Source organism: Bubalus kerabau, chromosome 4 (assembly GCF_029407905.1).
Source record: "Bubalus kerabau isolate K-KA32 ecotype Philippines breed swamp buffalo chromosome 4, PCC_UOA_SB_1v2, whole genome shotgun sequence".
NCBI classification, from domain to species: domain Eukaryota; kingdom Metazoa; phylum Chordata; class Mammalia; order Artiodactyla; family Bovidae; genus Bubalus; species Bubalus kerabau.
The window spans coordinates 144,087,126-144,109,242 of NC_073627.1; the positions used below are offsets into that span (position 1 = coordinate 144,087,126).

At 41.3% G+C, this 22,117-nt stretch overlaps 1 protein-coding gene across 20 annotated transcripts in view; it reads right to left on the reverse strand.

The window, feature by feature from the left end:
- FRMD3 (FERM domain containing 3) overlaps nucleotides 1-22,117 on the reverse strand; it is a 396,931-nt gene that overhangs the window by 311,028 nt on the left and 63,786 nt on the right. For 2 of the 20 annotated variants that reach the window (XM_055578902.1, XM_055578905.1), the window contains exon 3: nucleotides 6,327-6,397. The exons of the other annotated variants lie outside the window; for them this stretch is intronic. The gene's annotated coding sequence lies outside the window, so the exon portion shown is untranslated. The remainder of the gene's footprint in view (nucleotides 1-6,326; nucleotides 6,398-22,117) is intronic. 20 annotated transcript variants of the gene reach the window in all.

Sequence of the window (22,117 nt, forward strand, 5' to 3'; positions counted from 1 at the left end):
GGTATGGTTGCCAGGAAAAGTTATCCTCCCCAAAGCAAATTGACATGTGCACGTGACACCAAATTCAGGATGGCAGTAATGCCAGAGAGGGAAGAAAAAGGACAGGGACCAGCGTCCATGGGGTAGGGCTCACATATTTGTTAATCCTTTTTAAATATATTTGTTAACATGCTACTTCTGAAACTGGATGGCAGTTGATGCTGTCGGTTAATATCTACTCTTGTATGTAATTGTGAAATACATAATTTTAATTATAAAATGTATATGTATCACAGCCTGGGCACAAGGGGAAAAGTCCCATATGTATTAAGAATGGCATTGAAACATGTAAAATATCATGTATGAAACGAGTTGCCAGTCCAGGTTCGATGCAAGATACTGGATGCTTGGGGCTGGTGCACTGGGACGACCCAGAGGGATAGTATGGGGAGGGAGGAGGGAGGAGGGTTCAGGATGGGGAACACATGTATACCTGTGGCGGATTCATTTTGATATTTGGCAAAACTAATACCATTATGTAAAGTTTAAAAATAAAATAAAATTAAAAATAAATTTAAAAAAAAGAATAAATCAAGACTTCCTGTCATTCTCCTAGGTCATTGCAGGGCAACCTTGCCCTCATTAATTAATGTCCTAAATGGAAGGTGATTTGATTGAAATTTCTTTCTTCTGAAACTGAAAAGTGACACACTGAGAGAGTTCAACAAAGACAGCAACCACACCATAAGTCCCGGTTAATACAGGAGCACTTCACAGGGGACATGATAATAAAGCACCTACAACCTGCCCATTAAGAAATCTTGTCTCTGGGCCTTGCCTGGTGGCCCAGTGGTTAACCATCTGCCTGCCCTGCAGGGAACGCAGGTTGAATCCCTGATGGGGAAACTAAGATCCCATATGCCACGGAGCAACTAAACCCACGTGCTGCAACTACAGAATCCACACAGCACAACCAGGGAGCACCCTGTGCACCACAACGAAAATCCTGCATGCCACAACTAAGATCAGACACAGCCAAGTAAATTAATTAAATAATCTTTTTTTTCAAAAAATCTTGTCTCATTGGGCTGTAAACATGGTATGGGATTTGGCTTGGTTTCTCCCTGCAAAGTGGCCCCAAATGTGCCTCAACAAACTCCACTTTCCTACTGAAAGATGTCTACACTCCATAACTTTCTGGTCACTCAAAGATGTTAGAACAGGTGTGGATGGGTATTTACGACTCATTCCTACACCTTAAGCTCAGAGTCAAAGCTGGTGACTCCAGCAGTACAGCGTAGAAGGCTTCCTTCCATCTCCCTTTGTTCCGACTCCTCCAGGAGTGAAATATTTTTAGGTCATGGATATTCAGAAAAACCACATCAAGTTTTTCCATGGGTATTTTTCTTATAAGATTAGAATGTGAATGTGCATTATACCCCTGGACCTCACACTAGTATAAAATAAAAAGGCAATATCGAAAAGAAGTGGTTCAGGAAAATCTGCGATGTTTCTCCACTGGCCCCTTTGCCATACTCTTCGCTGGAAACCTACCCAGGGAAGCAGCTCTTTCTGCCATCTTGACAGGTTTTTGCTTTCTCTCACAAAAACTATTTTCTTTATGGGTTTCCTTGATAGCTCAGCTGGTAAAGAATCCGCTTGCAATGCAGGAGACCCCCGTTTGATTCCTGGGTCAGGAAGATCCTCTGGAGAAGGCAATAGCTACCCACTCCAGTATTCTGGCCTGGAGAATTCCATGGACTGTATTAATGCATAATCCTTTTGGAATTTTCCAAATAGTTAACATCTGTCAAAATTGTGATATATTTATACCTGCCTTTTGTCTATGCATATATATGATATTTTGAGTCGGCATGTATATATATATGTTCTCCAAGCCAGGCTTCAGCAATACGTGAACCATGAACTTCCAGATGTTCAAGCTGGTTTTAGAAAAGGCAGAGGAACCAGAGATCAAATTCCCAACATCCGCTGGATCATTGAAAAGCAACAGAGTTCCAGAAAAATATCTATTTCTTCTTTATTGACTATGCCAAAGCCTTTGACTGTGTGGATCACAATAAACTGTGGAAAATTCTGAAAGAGATGGGATGGGAATAACCAGACCACCTAACCTGCCTGCTGAGAAACCTGTATGCAGGTCAGGAAGCAACAGTTAGAACTGGACATGGAACAACAGACTGGTTCCCAATAGGAAAAGGAGTATGTCAAGGCTGTATATTGTCACCCTGCTTATTTAACTTATATGCAGAGTACATCATGAGAAATGCTGGGCTAGATGAAGCACAAGCTGGAATCAAGATTGCTGGGAGAAATATCCTCAGATATGCAGATGACACCACCCTTATGGCAGAAAGTGAAGAGGAACTAAAAAGCCTCTTGATGAAAGTGAAAGAGGAGAGTGAAAAAGTTGGCTTAAAGTTCAACATTCAGAAAACTAAGATCTTGGCATCCGGCCCCATCACTTCATGGCAAATAGATGGGGAAACAGTGGAAACAGTGGATGACTTTATTTTGGGGGCTCCAAAATCACTGCAGATGGTAGCTGCAGCCATGAAATTAAAAGATGCTTACTCCTTGGAAGGAAAGTTATGACCAACCTAGATAGCATATTCAAAAGCAGAGACATTACTTTGTCAACAAAGGTCCATCTAGTCAAGGCTATGGTTTTTCCAGTGGTCATGTATGGATGTGAGAGTTGGACTGTGAAGAAGGCTGAGCGCCGAAGAATTGACGCTTTTGAACTGTGGTGTTGGAGAAGACTCTTGAGAGTCCCTTGGACTGCAAGGAGATCCAACCAGTCCATTCTGAAGGAGATCAGTCCTGGGATTTCTTTGGAAGGAATGATGCTGAAGCTGAAACTCCAGTACTTTGGCCACCTCATGCGAAGAGTTGACTCATTTGAAAAGATCCTGATGCTGGGAAAGATTGAGGGCAGGAGGAGAAGGGGATGACAGAGGATGAGATGGTTGGATGGCATCACTGACTCAACGGACACGGGTTTGAGTGAACTCTGGGAGTTGGTGATGGACAGGGAGGTCTGGCATGCTGCAGTTCATGGGGTCGCAAAGAGTAAGACATGACTGAGCAACTGAACTGAACTGTATATGTATGTGATTTTTTTCTATAAAACTGCATAATTCTATAAGCACAGTTGAATATCCTACTTTAATTTAAAAGATCACTGATATTTCCAGTATCCTTCATTACACCTGGAAAAAATACTTTACCAGGTATACAATATTCCATCACATGAACATTTCATAATTTATTTAACCTTCCTTCCTCCTATTGTTTCCAGTTGTTTACTTAAATTATGCTGTGAAACATCTCTCTACATGCATCTTTGTCCTTATTTCACTGTCTTAATCTGAGTTGTGTAAAGGGACTCAGATGAGATGAGGACAGATGAGGAGGACTCAGCCAAGGGGATGGAGAAGTAGAGACCGAGAGATAAAAGGAAATCAAGGTGGAGGGAAAGGGTCCTGGGAGCCAAGTGACAACAAGTCTCCAGGAAGAGATAGCCATCTGTGTCAACGTCAGCCCATAGGTCAAGTAAGATGAGATCCGAGAACCAGCTGCTGAATTAAATAAAGCAAAAGCCATTGATCGCCTTGATAAGAGGAGAAAAACCTACCTGGAGTGGGCAAAGGAAGCATGCTGCTGCTGCTGCTAAGTCGCTTCAGTCGTGTCCAACTCTGTGCGACCCCATAGATGGAAGCCCATCAGATTCCCCCGTCCCTGGGATTCTCCAGGCAAGAACACTGGAGTGGGTTGCATGGGAGGAGAGAAATTTCCTTTCAAGGTAGTAATTGAGGAGGACACGGGGTCAAGAGAGGGTTTTAGACTGATGGTAAATACAAGAAAATAGAAAGAATGTAGCTCTCAGTTAAGATGGAATTATTAGATATTATTTCAAATTGCCAAAAACACCAATGGTACACACATTTAAATTTACCTTATAAACCTTCTGCAGGACATAGAAAATGTTCCATGTCTGAAAATATATGTATCTAGTGATTTGTAGAGTGAGCAGCTTTTCTGAAACAAAATTCATGGTAATGGACTTAGTATTTACTTTTTTTAAAAGGCTATTTGAAAATAGTTATTTTTTTTGTGGTCACCATAAGCAAATAGATGAGCACAGCCAACTAAAGGTGAGGTCAAACAAATGACTACATTAAAAATGTCAGTGCTGATGATCATTTATTATGATTAACCATTTATTAGTATAACCAAAAATGTTCTGCTTTGATAAAGGCTACGAATGAAATGTAAATGCTTGAATTCTGACAAGCATGTTTGCATATCTCAAGCTTACAGGGCATAATTCAGCCAATAAATCCATAAACTAGTACTTTAAAAGCAGTGACCTTCTTACATTGGAACAATGAATTAATTTACACTGTGCCCCCCAAATATGATGCAGGTTCCACACTGAGTATTTGAAATAATTAAAAGTGGTATACAAAACTTTTTAATGATAAAATCACAATTTCACAGCATGAAATTTCCCATTTCAATAAGTTGGTTTATGTAATGAAAGAAAAACATTAAACAAATAACTACAAATTATGAGACCATGCAAAAATTGTGAAAATTGCAGAGTAATGACTGAAGTTTGAGAAATTGATTAAATACAACCCAATTTATCAACTGTACTTTGTCAAGGACACTAACTAGTGTTTTGTCATTAACCTTATTTGTGTAAAAATAATCCTGTTTTCAACCTGACAAGAATTCAACCTCCCATTCCTAGACAAACTTGGTTACTTCAAAATAAAATTAAGCAGAGTTCCCAGACTATCCCAATGTTAGAATCATCAAGGAGTGCTTATTAAATATTATATATTAATGCATATATATGGAATCCAGGAAAATGGTACTGATTAACAGTTGTAGGGCAGCAGTAGATGCAGACATACAGAACAGAAGAGTGGGCACAGTGGGGGAAGGAGAGGGTGAGACAAACTGAGAAAGCAGCATTGAAACATACATCACCATATGTAAAATAGATATCCAGTGGAAATTCACTGTGTGACGCAGCGAGCTCAACTTGGTGCTCTGCAACAACCCAGAAGAGTGGGATGAGGTGGGAGGTGGGAGGGGACATATGTATACCTATGGCTGCTTCACACTGTGATACAGCAGAAACCAATGCAACATTGTAAAGCAATTATCCTCTAATTTAAAATAAATAACATTTTAAGAGGAAAAAAAAGAAGTGCTTGTTAATTGCTAATTATTAGAGAAATGCAAATCAAAATTGCAGTGAGGTATCAACTCACACCAGTCAGAATGCCCATCTTGAAAATGTATACAAATAACAAATGCTAATGAAGATACGGACAAAAGGGACCCTCCTACACTGTTGGTAGGATTGTGAATTGGTGCAGCCACTATGGAGAACAGTATGGAGGTTCCTTAAAAAACTAAAATAGGGCTACCATATGATCCAGCAATTCCACTCCTGGGTATATATCTGGAAAATAAATGAAAACGCCAATTCAAAATGACACATGCACCTCAATGTTCATAGCAGCACAATTTACAATTGCCAAGGCATGGAAGTAACTCAAGTGCCCATCAACAGATGATTGGCTTAAGATGTGATATGGGAGAAAGAGATTTAGGAAAAACAGTGATTTCTCCATGTTTGCCACTTTAAAGCTGGCCGTTATGAATGAAGTATGCATTTCACCAGGATATATAGTACAGTTGGTTTTGCAAAGCTAAAAATAAACAAAACAAATCACAGCAGGCTTCTAAAATTTTATAGTAATGCCCAACTTCAGTACAAGCTTGAGGAAATTATGTATGATACTCTTTCCATTTGTGTTTTAAAGTGTAAGTCACTCAGTCACGTCCAACTCTTTGTGACATCATGGACTGTAGCCTGCCAGGCTCCTCTGTCCATAGAATTCTCCAGGCGAGAATATTGGAGTGGGTTGCCATTCCCTTCTCCAATCGACATCCCAAAAGAGGTGAACTAAAACTGCTCAAATGGATAATGAAATTATCATAATTTTCTTTTAAATCTATGAATGCCTGTGCCCAAAGGATCTTAAGGTGAATTAGCATTGTAGCACCAAATGTTAAAAAAGAAACAGAAGTCAAATTTACATAAACAGAGTATCGCAGTGAATTCCAAACTGGAACAAAAGCCTAGAGATAAAATATTTTGCACAACCTCCCAAATTATATCTAAGAGAATTAATGGAAATAGTTGAAAATTCCAAAATCATTCTAAACTGTTGGAATTTTTTAAATGCAGAGGATTTGTTAATTGCTTAACAAATTCACAACTTAACAAATTCGCAACTTACCAAATATCTCTGGGCTCCTCCACATTCCACAGCCCCCTTGCACAGTCAAAGCCAAGGTTAAGCACTGGCCCCTGGAGTGTGAGCAAAAGGGATTGTGTCCCTTTTGGGTCTAAACACTTAAGAGCTGGTGTGTGCCACCATTCACGCTCTTTTTCTCTCCTGCACGGAACTTGGTGGCTTCAATGATGAAAGAGCAAGATAGCAACAGCCAGGATCACAGAGTTACCGCATGAGGGACAAAGGCTCTAAACAGCTGCCCAATGACATTAGATTTGGAAAGAGCAAGACCTGAGCCTTTGTGATATTAAGTCCCTGAGATTTCAGGCTGAACCTGTTGTTATCACAGCATACCCTAGCCAGTCCTGACTAATACACTTCCCAGTCACCTGACTTCTCTGGTTTCCAAATCAGAAATTTCCAGAGCAAAGGGAATTCATTCCATAGCTCTGCTCAGTCCCATCCATCACTGACGCTAGACCTCTTAACAGTGTACTTACTCTCTGTGGTTCTTGTTATACATGGGACTCTAAAGCTCAGCACTGTTTGGCTCTTTATCCTAGCCCACAGAGGACATCAAGGGAAACATTGAAGCCTCATGTTCCTAAAACTTCCTGTGCGTCATTTACAAACTTCTCAAGAACTATCTGGGGCCAGACTTGACACAGAAAATCACATCAAGAAAGAAATTTTTAAATAAGCATCTCAAATTTCATAGTTAAAGTTAACAGGCCAAAAGGTTTCCAAATTTAGTTTATTTCTACCTCCTATAAAATATCTGTGAATTTGCCAAAGGAAAGAGTTAGCACTGAGCAAGCAATCTATGTCCTCCCCTATATTTCTCAGCCATTAAGCACATAGGACCATATAATTTACATTTAAATTAATTAAAAATGAAAAATACAGTTCCTCAGTTGCACTAGCTGCATTTCAAATGTTTAACAGACATATGTGGCAAGTGGCTACCGTAGTAGACAGTGCAGAAAACATCTGGGGAAGTTTTACTGGACAGTGCTGGCCTAGAATACCCTAGATAATCATATCCATATATATATATATATATATATATATATATATATGGATATAGTAGTTGTTTAGTCTCTAAGTCATGTCCAACTCTTTTGTGACCCCCTGGACTATAGTTTGCCAGGCTCCTCTGTCCATGGGATTTCCCAAGCAAGAATACTCAAACTAAAAAAAAAAAAAGAATACTCAAACTGGTTGCCATTTCCTTCTCCAGGGGATCTTCCTGACCTAGGGAGCATACCCAAGTCTCCTGTATTGGCAGGTGAAGTCTTTACCACTGAGCCACCAGGAAGCATATATATATATATATATATGTTTATTATATATAATACGCATATGCACACATATATTTTATATGAACAATACACACATAAGTTTATAAGAGTAAAAGAAGTATATTTTCTATGCAAGAACAGCTCTAAGACTCCCAGCACCCTCTCCTATTAGTATTATAATTACTATTAATGAGATAAAACTGAGAAAAGCAAAACTTTGGAGAAATAGCTCTGAGATTTTTTTAGAAGGGCTTTTAAAAAGATTTTTAAGATGGTACGTGATGTACAGAATGTATGTTACCTCTAGCATGGGAATATCCTGTTGATTTTCTGGATCTTTGGTTTTTACCACCAGGATGCAAAAATCTTGAAATAGGCAGAGTTGCTGAGCTGACAATCATGACTATTACTGACACTGACCTTCATCAGGCACAAGAGAAAACTAAAGCCAGGAAATTCCAAGAGACCATCTACATAAACACAAACTCTATGAGGTACTGTCCAAAATGACAGCAGAAGATACCTCCAGCAAGATGCTTTTCCCCTGCAGGCAAATCAGCTGCAAACTCACTGCACTGACAATAAGCTGAAAAGCCCACAGGACCAGCTCTCTAAAACTGAGGGTCAGTGAAGGATGTGCTGCAAGGGGGAAAAATTCAGTATGAACGGTGGAGCGGGTAAGAGGGCCTCTGAGAGTGCTCATCAGTTCTGACACCTGACTGAAACTAGCTACATTAATGAATACAAATGATGATGAAGAAAATTATTTTTGAATCATGCAAGACTCGGAATGCATTAATATGTCACAGCTTTCCACTCCTGCCTATCTCTGCAGTGCATTTGTGAGGCTCAGGCGCCTAGGCTGCTCTGTTAAAAAATAAATTATCCTAAATTCAGATGGCCAACAGGCACATGAAAAGATGCTCAACACAGCTAATCATCAGGGAAATGCAAATGAAAACTACAATGAGCTATCACCTCACTTCTGTCAGAATGGCTAGCATCAAAAAGAACACAAATAACAAATGCTGGTGAGGATGTGGAGAAAAAAGAATCCCCATACACTGTTGGTGGGAATGTAAATTGGTGCAGCCACAGTGGAAAACCGTCTGGAGGTTTCTTAAGAAATTAAAAATAGAACTACATATGATCCAGCAATTCTACTCCTGGGTATATTAAAAAAAAAAAAAAAAACCTAAAACACTCACTTGAAAAGATACATGACCCCAGTGTTCACTGAAGCACTATTTATAATTGCCAGGATATGTAAGCAACCTAAGTGTTCATTAACAGATGAATGGATAAAGATGTGGTATCCATATCTATATCCAGATATATATATACACATACATATAATGGAATACTGCTTAGCAATAAAAAGAATGAAATTTTGCCATTTGCAACAACATGGTAAAGGAGTTCGTCAAGGCTGTATATTGTCACCCTGTTTATTTAATTTCTATGCAGAGTACATCATGAGAAACGCTGGACTGGAAGAAACACAAGCTGGAATCAAGATTGCCGGGAGAAATAGCAATAACCTCAGATATGCAGATGACACCGCCCTTATGGCAGAAAGTGAAGAGGAACTCAAAAGCCTCTTGATGAAAGTGAAAGTGGAGAGTGAAAAAGTTGGATTAAAGCTCAACATTCAGAAAACGAAGATCATGGCATCCAGTCCCACCACTTCATGGGAAATAGATGGGGAAACGGTGGAAACACTGTCAGACTTTATTTTTGGGGGCTCCAAAATCATTACAGATGGTGACTGCAGCGATGAAATTAAAAGACGCTTACTCCTTGGAAGGAAAGTTATGACCAACCTAGACAGCATATTGAAAAGCAGAGACATTACTTTGCCAACAAAGGTCCGTCTAGTCAAGGCTATGGTTTTTCCTATGGTCATGTATGGATGTGAGAGTTGGACTGTGAAGAAGGCTGAGCACCGAAGAATTGATGCTTTTGAACTGTGGTGTTGGAGAAGACTCTTGAGAGTTCCTTGGACTGCAAGGAGATCCAACCAGTCCATTCTGAAGGAGATCAGCCCTGGGATTTCTTTGGAGGGAATGATGCTAAAGCTGAAACTCCAGTACTTTGGCCACCTCATGCGAAGAGTTGACTCATTGGAAAAGATTCTGATGCTGGGAGGGATTGGGGGCAGGAGGAGAAGGGGATGACAGAGGATGAGATGGCTGGATGGCATCACTGACTCGATGGACATGAGTCTGAGTGAACTCCGGGAGTTGATGATGGACAGGGAGGCCTGGCGTGCTGCGATTCATGGGGTCGCAAAGAGTCGGACACGACTGAGCAACTGATCTGATCTGATGCTAATGAAATGTCAGACAGAGAAAGATAAATACTATATGGTATCACTTTATATGTAGACTCTAAAAAATACAACAAACGAGTGAATAGCACAAAAAAGAAGCAGGTTCATATAGAGAACAAACTAGTGGTTATCACTGGAGAGAGGGAAGGGAAAAGGGCAATCAAGGGATGGGAAATTAAAAGGTATAAGCTATTACATCTAAAATAAGTTACAAGGCTATACTGTACAATAAGAGAATATAGTCAATATTTTATAATAACTATAAATGGAGTATAAACTTTAAAAAGTATGAATCACTATATTGTATACTTGTAACTTACATAGCTTATAATCAACTTTACTTCAATTAACATAAATAAATGTCCTACAGTGTGATCTGACTACACACCTATTAGGTAGCTAAAATCCGAAATGCTCACACCACCAAATGTTGGTGGGGATGTGGAGCAACAGAAACTCTCATTTACTGTTGGTGGAAATATAAAATATTATGGTTACTTTGGCAGAATCTACAGCCTAAACATAATCTCACAATATGATCCAGCACCGTGTTCCTTAGTAGTTATTCACTTAAGTTTAAAACTTATATTCACATAACCACCTGCACATGGATGTTTATAGAAGCTTTATTCACAATTGCCAAAACTTGGGAATAGCCAAGATGTCCTCCAATAGAGAAACAAATCATAGCACATCTAGGCAATGGAATATATATTTTTCAATGGGTCATCAAGTCACAAAAAGGCGTGGAGGAACCTTAAACGCACATTGCTAAGTGAAAGAAACCCGTCTAAAAACACTATGAATGTCTTACTTCAACTACACTACCATCTGGAAAAGGAAAAACTATAGAAACAATAGTAAAATTTTCAGTGGTTGCTTAAGTTTGGAGGAAGGAAGGGAGGGATGAATAGATAGAAATCAGAGGATTTTCAGAGCAGTGAAACTATTCTATATGATTCTGTTATTGTGGACATTATGCATTTGACAAAACTCAACAAAGTATATACAATGGGAAGAATGACTCTGATGGGAAGAATGACTCTGATGTTAACTCTGGGTTAATAATAACGTATCAATATTTGTTCATCAATTGCAACAAATGTACTAGAATAAGGCAAAATGTTAATAATAGAGGAGAGTGAGAGGACAGAGAAGAGGTAGTGGAAATTATGTATATACTGCACAGTTTTTCTCTATACCAAACACTGCTCTAAAAAACAAAGTGCATTAATTTTATTTAAATCATCATGAATGTCCATTTCCTACTCTAGCATATTCCAGAGCTATCAGTATGTGTACAGTATAAGCATGTGAGTGCACACAGATACACACACATACATACACAACATCAACACCGGGGTGTGACCACACTTGGAGAACTACTGCTCTACAGAGTCATTACAGTTAGTTCAGTTCAGTTCAGTCGCTCAGTCATGTTCGACTCTTTGCGACCCCATGAACTGCAACATGCCAGGTATCCCTCTCCATCACCAACTCCTGGAGTTTACCCAAACTGATGTCCATCAAGTTGGTGATGCCATCCAGCCATCTCATTCTCTGTTGTCCCCTTCTCCTCCTGCCCCCAATCCCTCCCAGCATCAGGGTCTTTTCCAATGAGTCAACTCTTTGCATGAGGTGGCCAAAGTACTGGAGTTTCAGCCTCAGCATCAGTCCTGTCAATGAACACCCAGGACTGATCTCCTTTAGGATGGACTGGTTGGATCTCCTTGCAGTCCAAGGGACTCTCAAGAGTCTTCTCCAACACCACAGTTCAAAAGCATCAATTCTTCAGCGCTCAGCTTTCTTCACAGTCCAACTCTCACATCCATTACAGTTAAGGCTCCTCTAAAGGAGACCAGTATCTCAAAGAGATATTTGCATGCCTACGTTCATAGGAACACTATCTACAGTAACCAAACATTCATAGCAGCACTATCTACAATAGCTAAGACATGGAAACAACCTAAGAGTCCATTCACAAATGAATGGATAAAGATGTGTGATAGCTTTATACATAATGGAATATTATTCATCTATTAAAAAGAAGGAAATCCTGTCACTTGCAACAATGTAGATGAATCGAGGGCATTATGCTACATAAAATACGCAGAGAAAGAGAAATAATTTAGGATCTCACTTATATGTGAAATCTAAAAAAAGCTAAACTCATAGAAACAAAGAGTAGACTGGTCGTTGCAGGGGCTGAGGTAGGGAAAATGGGATGATGTGAGTCACAGGGTATATCTGTCCAGTTATTAGATGAATAAGTTCTTGGGATCTGATGAACAGCATGGTGACTATAGTTAACCATACTGTATTACATACTTGAAAGTTGTTAAGAGATAGATCTTGAATTTCTTACCACAAAAAACATAATAATAATTATGTGAGGTGATGGATGTGTTAACATTTAAAAAAAAAAATTAAGGCAAGTCTCCTTTATCTCATGGAGTTTTTCTTCTCTCTAACCCTAGCACTGTGATCTAAACACAAGGCAGGCCTGATACACGTTTGCTGAATAAGTGAGTTAATTAGTCAATGAAATTTGGTTTAAAAGGTTGAAGAATTAATGTATTCTTTGGACTCTGCTGCTGCTGCTAAGTCACTTCAGTCGTGTCCGACTCTGTGCGACCCCATAGACGGCAGCCCACCAGGCTCCACCATCCCTGGGATTCTCCAGGCAAGAACACTGGAGTGGGTTGCCATTTCCTTCTCCAATGCATGAAAGTGAAAAGTGAAAGTGAAGTCACTCAGTCATGTCAGACTCCTAGCGACCCCATGGACTGCAGCCTTCCAGGCTCCTCCGTCCATGAGATTTGCCTGGCAAGAGTACTGGAGTGGGGTGCCATTGCCTTCTCTGCTTTGGACTCTAACCACATGCAAAAATCTAAAGACAGTAAAACATGAGTTTGGAGAAGAGGATAAGAATGGAAAATAGGAGTTAGCTTCTATTACTTTGTAACTTACAATTCAAAGTTTTATAATCATGTCAGTTAATTATTAGGCACACTATTGGGAGAAAAAACAAATAAAGAATGAAACAACTGAAATTTCCTACCTAGAATAGTGAGCTCTATTTTTAATTGATTTGCATAATATGTGTGAAATATATTATTTCCAGATCAAAGTTGTCAATAACAAACTAATTTAGTCTGATGATCAAACAGTATTAAAACACAATAAATGACTTTTCTATAATTGCTTTTCTGTCACTCTTAAAGGATATAACTAGAGATTTTCTTTTAAAAATTCTACTTAAAATCTGTACTTCTCTACATATTATAGGAGTCAGTAAATATCTGTTGGAAGAACGAAAGAGAAATGTTACAAAGACAAGATAAGACTCCTATTTTACATAGAAGGTACCACATTCACTTTTCAAAGAGCAGAGCTACATCCTGAAATTTTTAGGTGTGGATCCTTCTTTCACAGGAGCATTCAGGTTAGAGAGCTGAGCTACCAAGCTAGGGGCTCTAACTTGCAGTTTCTTACAGATACAATTACCTATACTTTTTCCTGGAGAAAGATGATGCAAATGTGTCAATAGTTACATTACACAAAACTAAGCCTTTTAAATAAAGCAGCAATATTAGAATATTCTATCAAGTACCCACCATGAACACCCACATTTGCTACCTTTAGGTACCAAGGCGACTGCTATGTAAACAAACAGCAAGGCAACCACATCTACTTCCTCTGGAAAAGAATTCTTACTGTCAGTGGGACTTCATTCCCATTCCTGCAGCAAGTGCACACATTGAGAGATGCATCGGATTAAATGACTCCATGCCCTTGAATAGAGAGGAAAAGGCAAAACAATCCCAAGTTTAATATGATCTTTTTTTCTCTGTAATGAAGTTACCTCCTCCTTCCTGCTGCAGCTCCAAATGAGGTACAATTTAAATCAAGAACCAAAATGTGTTACTTATGGAAGCAACTTCTCTCAAGCACCTGAATCATTAACTTGTTTTATTTGTTTGTGTGCCTAGTTCTGGAAAAGATTTAAGACAGAAAATAGTAACTGTGTCTAGGTAGAGACCAGGGATGGCTCACAAGACTGGGCAATGTCAATCAGGAAGAACATGCAAACCCCCAAGTTCCAAAGGAGACTGGGGTCCATCGGTAAAAATCGACTGCTATCTACTGTGTTCAAGGCATTGTGCTAGAAGCCAGGGACACAGTGGTGAGGACAACAGAGAACACCCCTGCCCTCAACCCAGCCTGCATTCCAAAGCAGTACTCAGCACCAGAAGAGAAGGCCACGCACCACATTGCCTGGCAAAGTTGGAGTTTAGTTGAAGAAGAGATGCTCCAACTCTTGATGCCTGCCTCTAAACCTCCGAACCACATTTCATAAGAGAAAAGAGGCATCTGGTGTGGCCAAAGACCATAAATGGGAACACTGGGCAAGTCAGAAGGAAGCCAGTACTGGCCAATAGAAGGAAGATATGTTTTAATAAATAGACCTGTCCAAGAATGGCATAGACTGCATTGTAAGGTAATGAGTTCGCAGTCATGGGAGCTTCCAGCAGAGGTGGGAAGACACATCAATATGTTTCCAGGAAGTCGGCTGTGACAGGAAAAAGCAGACGCACTAGGACATTAGAGATTACTTCCCATTTCATGATCCAGGAGACTTTAAATACACAGTGCCTTGAACATCTCAGCCCTTATCATTTTAGCTTGAATGAGAAGCTTTAATTATCATAAAATGATAAAACAGGCAATTGTTTCCTTGCTTCTCTGCCATTCAGAGTCAGAAACATTAAACACTGATTTCTGGTCGCTATGCTGGGCTGTAGGGCACCACATGGCTTCAAAATACCAACTGTTTCTCTAAAAAAGAAGACACTCAGGTCCTAGAAGTAAAAGCACACTGCAGTAATCGCCAAGGTATATCAGTCATGAGGGCAAAGGCAGGTCCACACATACTATAGACATTGGAAGCAAAACAATCTGTCAGGTAGGCAGAATTTCTAAATGGCCCTTACAATGTCCTGTCCTTGTCCCCAGGCCAATCATGATGATGAGAGAGCGCTCCTGTGCTACACGGCACAGCCCACCTTCAGGGAGGGAAACGACCTTGAATTATCCAGATGGGCCAGGTATAATCACATGATCCCTAAAAGCAGGGAGCTTTCTCCAACTGGTAGGAGAAGGGAAGCTAGAGAGAGTCAAAGCATGAGAAGGATTCAATGCACCATTGCAGCTTGAAGACAGAAGGGGCCACCTGACAAGGAATGTGGGTGACCTCTAGAAGTTGAGATGAGCTCTTGGCCAACAGCCAAGAAAATGGGGTCTTAAGTTCTACAACCAGAAAGAACTGGGTTCCACCACCAACATGAATGACCTTGGAAATAGATTTTTATCTTGAGCCTCCAAATAAAAGGCCAATCCAGCTGAACCTTGACTGTGGATTTGTGATCCCGTGAGCACAGAACCCAGCCGAGTTCACCACACTGCTGGCCTTCAGAGCTAGTAAATGGATGTTGTCTTAAGGCTCTCAGTGTGTGGTCATCTGTCACATAGCAGTAGGTAACCAAGACAGAATCCAAATGGTGAAGATAAGATGGTGTAAACCGACATAAGGGTTGGTATGGCCAACATTCAAGGGCCACATCTCTACCACCTAAATGAACTGGGTAAGTTGAGATCCAGAGGTGTGGAAGAAAAGCAGCACCCCAGATGACATGGTTGAAACCATGGACAGAAAACACCCAACTACTCCTCACACCCGGGAGACTGGCAATCGTCAAGGTAAGACAGAACAGATCCTGCCAGCACACAGCAGAAAGGGAACCCTGGTACCCTGTGGGTGGGAATGTAAACTGTGCAGCCACTATGGAAAGCAGTAGGGAGGTTCCTCAAAAAAAATAAAAATAGAACTACCATAATGATCTAGCAATCACAATTTGGAGTATATATTCAAAGGAAACAAAAACAGGGTATTGAAAAGATACCTGCACTCATGTTCATTGCAGCACTATTCCCAATAGGAAAGATACAGAAACAACCTAAGTGTCAGTAAATGAAGGGATAAGGGGATGGTATAAATACCTTTATGCCATATGGAATAGTACTCAGCCATTAAAAAGAATGAAATCTTGTCATTTGTGACAACACAGATGGACTTAGAGGGCATGATGCTAAGCCAGATAGAAGAAGATAAATACTTCATGATAGCTCTTGTATGTGAAATATTAAAAAGCTGAAATTATAGAAACAGAGAGTAAAATGGTAGTGACCAGGGACTGGGATGTGGGGAAATTGGGGAGATGTTTAGGGCACAAACTTGCAACTAGAAGATGAATAAATTCTAGAGATCTGATGCACAGCACAGTGATTATAGCCAACAATACTGTATTATATACTTCAAAATTGCTAAGAGACTACATATTAAGTATTCTCATCACAAAAAAGAAATGATAATTACGTGACATGCTAGAGGTGTTAACTAAAGCAACAGTGGTAGTCAAATCACAATGTATAAATGTGTCAAATTAACACATTGTACACTTCATTCAATGCCATATGTAAATTATATCTCAGTTAAAACAGAAAAAGAAGGGGAAGGGAGGGAGAAAAGAGGGAAGGGAGAGAGGGAGGAAAGTAAAGGCCCAGTTCACTCTGGCAAGATGGGGAGGGGGAAGTGTGACCTGTGGGGGCCCTGTGTGATGAATGCTAGGTGCAACTCCTCCCCACAGGAGAGGAAGGGGCTGCCCTGAAGCTGGTGATGACGTGGTCAGGGTCCTGCTGCCACTTCAGGTGTGCACCAAGTGTTGCTGACACCCAGACTCCGCCTGGCTTCACCAGGGTCTGTGCCCCAGAGCACGCCGAGGCGAGGGCCCTTAAGAGGAGAGGAAGAGGAGGGGGGGCCCAGGGAAGCCCTTGCCAGCTCCCTCTCCAACTCCAGGCTGATGTTTATATCCTGAGCTTGAAATTCACATAAAAGTAGAGCACCATGTTCTGGACCATCGGACAGCTTGGCAGACTTGGACATTCTAAAAATTCTCACCACACATGGGTACATCTCTCATTGGGAAGAGTGCATCAGCCTTCTGATGGGTCTCCTGCTTCTGCTCTTGTCCCCCTTGGATCAATTCTCAATACAGCAACTGAGTGATCTTAAAACACACAGGTCTGACCACGCCACCCTCTAGCAAAACCTCCCTGTGGCTTCCAGGTGCTTCCAGTGACCTGGAAGACCCTCCAGTGGGCCCAACCTTCACCTCTCTGGGCTTCTCTCCTGGGCCTCTCCCCTTGCTCCTCCACCCACTCCCATTCCTTAAACACACCATGCTCCCTTCTGCTTTGAGACCGTTGAACCTCTTCTCATGTCCTGTGATGTTCTTTTCCCAAATACCCACTTGGTTCTCCCTCACTTCCTCCACACCTCTGCTCAAACACCATATCATCAGAGAAACCCTCCCAGCCACCCTAGAAAGAACACTGTGTCAACCCTGTTCCACCTCACTGTCCCATCCCTCTGACCCAACTGATCTTTCCTACATAGAATTCATCACCACTTGTCATAAGGTTTATTTGTATGAGTGTTTGTTTAATCCCAGCTTCTCCCCACTAGAATAGAAGCTCCATGAACTTGTCTTGCTCACTGCTATAGTACATTCCCAGATCCTCTCTCAGGACCCTGCACAAATTAGCATATTTGATGAATGGGAAGGAATGACTAACAGGAAATCATCAAGGACAAGGGTCTCCAATCCCTGGGCCATGGACTATGGCCTGTTAGGAATCAGGCCACACAGCAGGAGGTGAGCAGAGGGCAAGCAAGCAAAGCTTCCTCTGTATTTACAGCTGCTCCCCACTGCTAGCATTACTGCTTGAGCTCCACCTCCTATCAGATCAGCAGCAGCATTAGATTCTCATAGGATCACGAACCCTAATGTGACCTGCCCATGTGAAGGATTTAAGCTGTGTAACCCTTAAGAGAATCACCCCCAAACCACCCACCCCCTCAACCCTGTCCCTGGAAAACTTCTCTTCCACGAAACCAGTCCCTGGTGCCAAAAAGGCTGGGAACTGCTGTTCTAGGTGATGTTGGGCCATCAGATTGGGTCAGCTAGAGTCAGACAACAAGAGTTTAGGAGACCACAACACAGTGTGATATCAGAATTGCTGTAGAAAGTTCAAAGTCATACTCTCCTTATTCATTCAGCAAACAATTTCCACACATCTGCTCTATGCCTAGTGTCTATTCCTGTCATAAGAATTTCTTCCTTACAAAAGAAGGAACGCAATCCCCATATAATAAAGCATAACAAAAGGGGTGTTTACATTCTCCCAAAACACTTCAGATATGCAGATGACACCACCCTTATGGCAGAAAGTGAAGAAGAACTAAAAAGCCTCTTGATGAAAGGGAAAGAGGAGAGTGAAAAAGTGGGCTTAAAGCTCAACATTCAGAAAACTAAGATCACGGCATCTGGTCCCATCACTTCATGGGAAATAGATGGGGAAACAGCGGAAACAGTGTCAGAATTTATTTTGGGGGGCTCCAAAATCACTGCAGATGGTGACTTCAGCCATGAAATTCAAAGACACTTACTCCTTGGAAGAAAAGTTATGACCAACCTAGATAGCATATTCAAAAGCAGAGACATTACTTTGCCAACAAAGGTCCGTCTAGTCAAGGCTATGGTTTTTCCAGTGGTCGTGTATGGATGTGAGAGTTGGACTGTGAAGAAGGCTGAGTGCCGAAGAATTGATGCTTTTGAACTGTGGTGTTGAAGACTCTTGAGAGTCCCTTGGACTGCAAGGAGATCCAACCAGTCCATTCTAAAGGAGATCAGTCCTGGGTGTTCTTTGGAAGGACTGGTGCTAAAGCTGAAACTCCAGTACTTTGGCCACCTCATGCAAAGAGTTGACTCATTGGAAAAGACTCTGATGCTGGGCGGGATTGGGGACAGGAGCAGAAGGGGATGACAGAGGATGAGATGGCTGGATGGCATCACCGACTCGATGGACACGAGTTTGAGTGAACTCCAGGAGTTGGTGATGGACAGGGAGGCCTGGCGTGCTGTGATTCACGGGATTGCAAAGAGTCGGACACGACTGAGTGACTGAACTGAAGTGAACTGAGAAGTGATGGAATGGTCTAGAAAAATTTATGCTATTGAGAAATCCTGTAAAACATAGCCTATCTATCAACAGGTGAGAACATTCAGCATTACTAACATGGAGAGTTGCCTTCTCTCTACTTTTTCCAGCCTACCTATCTCCTCAGGCGTGTGTCTGGTGTGTCTTTATCTACTGGTGTGTCTTCTTGGACTCCTCAATTTAGAGTGAGTCCACAAGGAGGAATTTTTCACCCACCAGTTGAATCAGAAAGTGCTCAAGAAGAACACGGAGGCTGTGTAAGCCCCAGTGATGACCCAGGAGTGTTCTAAGATTAGTCAAGCACTGAGGCCAGCACTTGGGCAGCTGGAGCCATGATGTGTGATAAGGTGGTGACAGAGATGGGAGGGGGTGTGCCAGTTGAGCAGAGGGGCAACAGGACAGGTGGCCCGAGAGAACTGGGAGAAATATGAGAGCCACCAAGGTCCTCCTCATAGTGATCAGATTTCCACCTCGTGACTCTGCAGCTGCAAAGTGCACCTGGCCTGTGTTCTCAGCATAAGACCTGCATGCTTGGAAAGGTCAGCTTCCGAATCATCAGAAAGTGATCTGCTCACGGGGCTGTCTGAGCACTTCATGAAGAATATTCACAAAACAGTCTTCCCTTCTCCATGCAGATTCCATCTTGAGTTGCCTAAACTTTCACATGCTCTTCAAAGATGTGGGAAGAAAAGTGTCATGGCTTAAAAAGTTCCATGTTTCTGCATCACAGGTTTGCAGATTTAAGGAATACACGTCCTCCGTGATCCCACAGACCATGGCTGCAGAAGTATTCATGGGAGCCCCAGAGGCTCCACCACAAGAGCCTCTTTCTGGAACACTCAGACAGACTTCGGCTAGAGGAGTGCCACAGGGGAGGGTGGCTTGGCCACCTGAACCAACTGTACCAACAACATTATTGGGGACCTCACAGCTAGGCCTGTGGCAGCTGAAATGCTGGCTGCCTCAGACCTCCTGAGCTGCAGCAGGAAAGCAACAACCTCACCCCTGGATAGTCTGAACGCTCCAGGCGTGTCCTGTTCTCAAACATTTTAAACTGTTTCCCAAAACTCCAAAAGCCCCTAAATATTTGGCTGACTCTGTGTTTGAGATTTTCTTTTGTTTTTTATGGTAAAGCTAACAAAGCAGTTGTAATGGCCAAAAACAGAAACAACATAAACGTCCATCAACAGTGGAAAAAACAACTAAGTAATATCATCTTCATAGTACTGACTCCCATACATTAGTGAGAATTAAAGAATTATAACCCCAAGGAGCAACAAGGATGAACCTCAGAAATATAACATTAAGCCCAAGGAGATAGATGCAGGCAGGCAACAGACAGAGTAGTGCAGGTACCTCTTATGAAAAGTCACACGAAGTTCAACAATGGGCACAACTCACCTACACTCACCTACAGGTTGGTGGTCACCTGACTGGACAATGCCCAAGAGGAGGCCTGGGGAGGGCTTCTGAGGTGCCAGTCCAGTTGTGTTTCTGGATCTGGGTACTGTCACCCGAAGTGTTCACTTTATACAAGTGTGTCATGCTGTATGCTTGCATACGTTTCTGTATGCATCTCATACTTCAACTGTTAGAAGAAGTAGTTCATTGTTTATTCTTTTGAATATTCTTAGTAAACATGCTTCCCAGGTGGCACAGTAGTAAAGAATTTTCCTGCCAATGCGGGAGACACAAAAAACACAGGTTTGATCCCTGGGTTGGGAAGATGCCTTGGAGTAGGAAATAGCAACCCACTCCAGTGTTCTTGCCTGGGTAATCCCATGGACAGAGAAACCTGGTGGGCTACAGTTCATGGGGTCATAAAAGTCAGACACGACTGAGCATGCACGCACGCACGCACACACACACACACAGTTAACATGTACTGAGTGTACCCTGGGCTACAAACTCCCATAGGATTGACCCCAGACATAAATCCACCTCAGGGCCTTTTCACTGGCTGTTGCTTCTGCTTGCAATGCTCTCTCTGCAGATATCCATCCACAGGGCCTGATTTCTCACCTCCTTCACATTTTTATTCAAGTGCAGGGATTGACAAACTGCAGTCCATGGCCACACTTGCTTTTCTGCCTATTCATATACATGAAGTTTTGTAAGACACAGCCATGTTCATTCCTTTATGTAATGCATAGGGTTGCTTTTGCACTAAAAAGTTGTTAAGCACTTGGCCAGAAAAGTCTGGCCCTTTACAGAAAAGCTTTGCCAGCCCGTTCTGATGCCACCTTCCCAGTGAGGTCTTCCCTGACTTCACTTAAAACTGGAATCTACTGGATGTGGAGGAAAGGGAGCCCTGGCACACTGCTGGTGAGAATGTAAATTTTTTCAGCCACTATTAAAAATATTATGGAAGATCCTCAAAAAATTAAAAATAGAACTACCATATAATCAAGAAATTCCACTTCTGGATGTTTATCCAAAAGAAACAAAATCAGTACCTTGAAAAGATATCTGCAACCCCAAGTTCACTGCAGCATTATTTACAATAACCAAGACATAGAAACCAAGGTGTCCACCAACAGATGAATGGATAAAGAAAGTGTCATTTACTACATAAGGAGGCAAAACCCTATACGTTGAAAACTATAAGACCCTGATGAAAGAAATTGAAGATGACACAAATAGATGGAAAGATATACTGTGTTCTCAGGTTAGAAGAATCAATATTGTTAAAATGACCATTCTACCCAGGGCAATCTACAGATTCAACATAATCTCTATCAAATTACCAATGGTATTTTCCACAGAACTAGAACAAAAATTTTTCTAATCTGTGTGGAAACAAAAAGACCCCAAATAACCAAAATAATCCTAAGAAAGAAGAACAGAGCTGGAGTAATCACATTTCCTGACTTCAGACTATACAATAAAGATACAGTAATCAAAGCAGTATGGTCCTAGCATGAAAACAAACATACAGATAAATGGAACCACAATATAAAGTCCAAAAATAAACCCACTCACTTATAGTCAATTAATCTAGGACAAAGGAGACAAGAATATACAATGGAGAAAATACACTC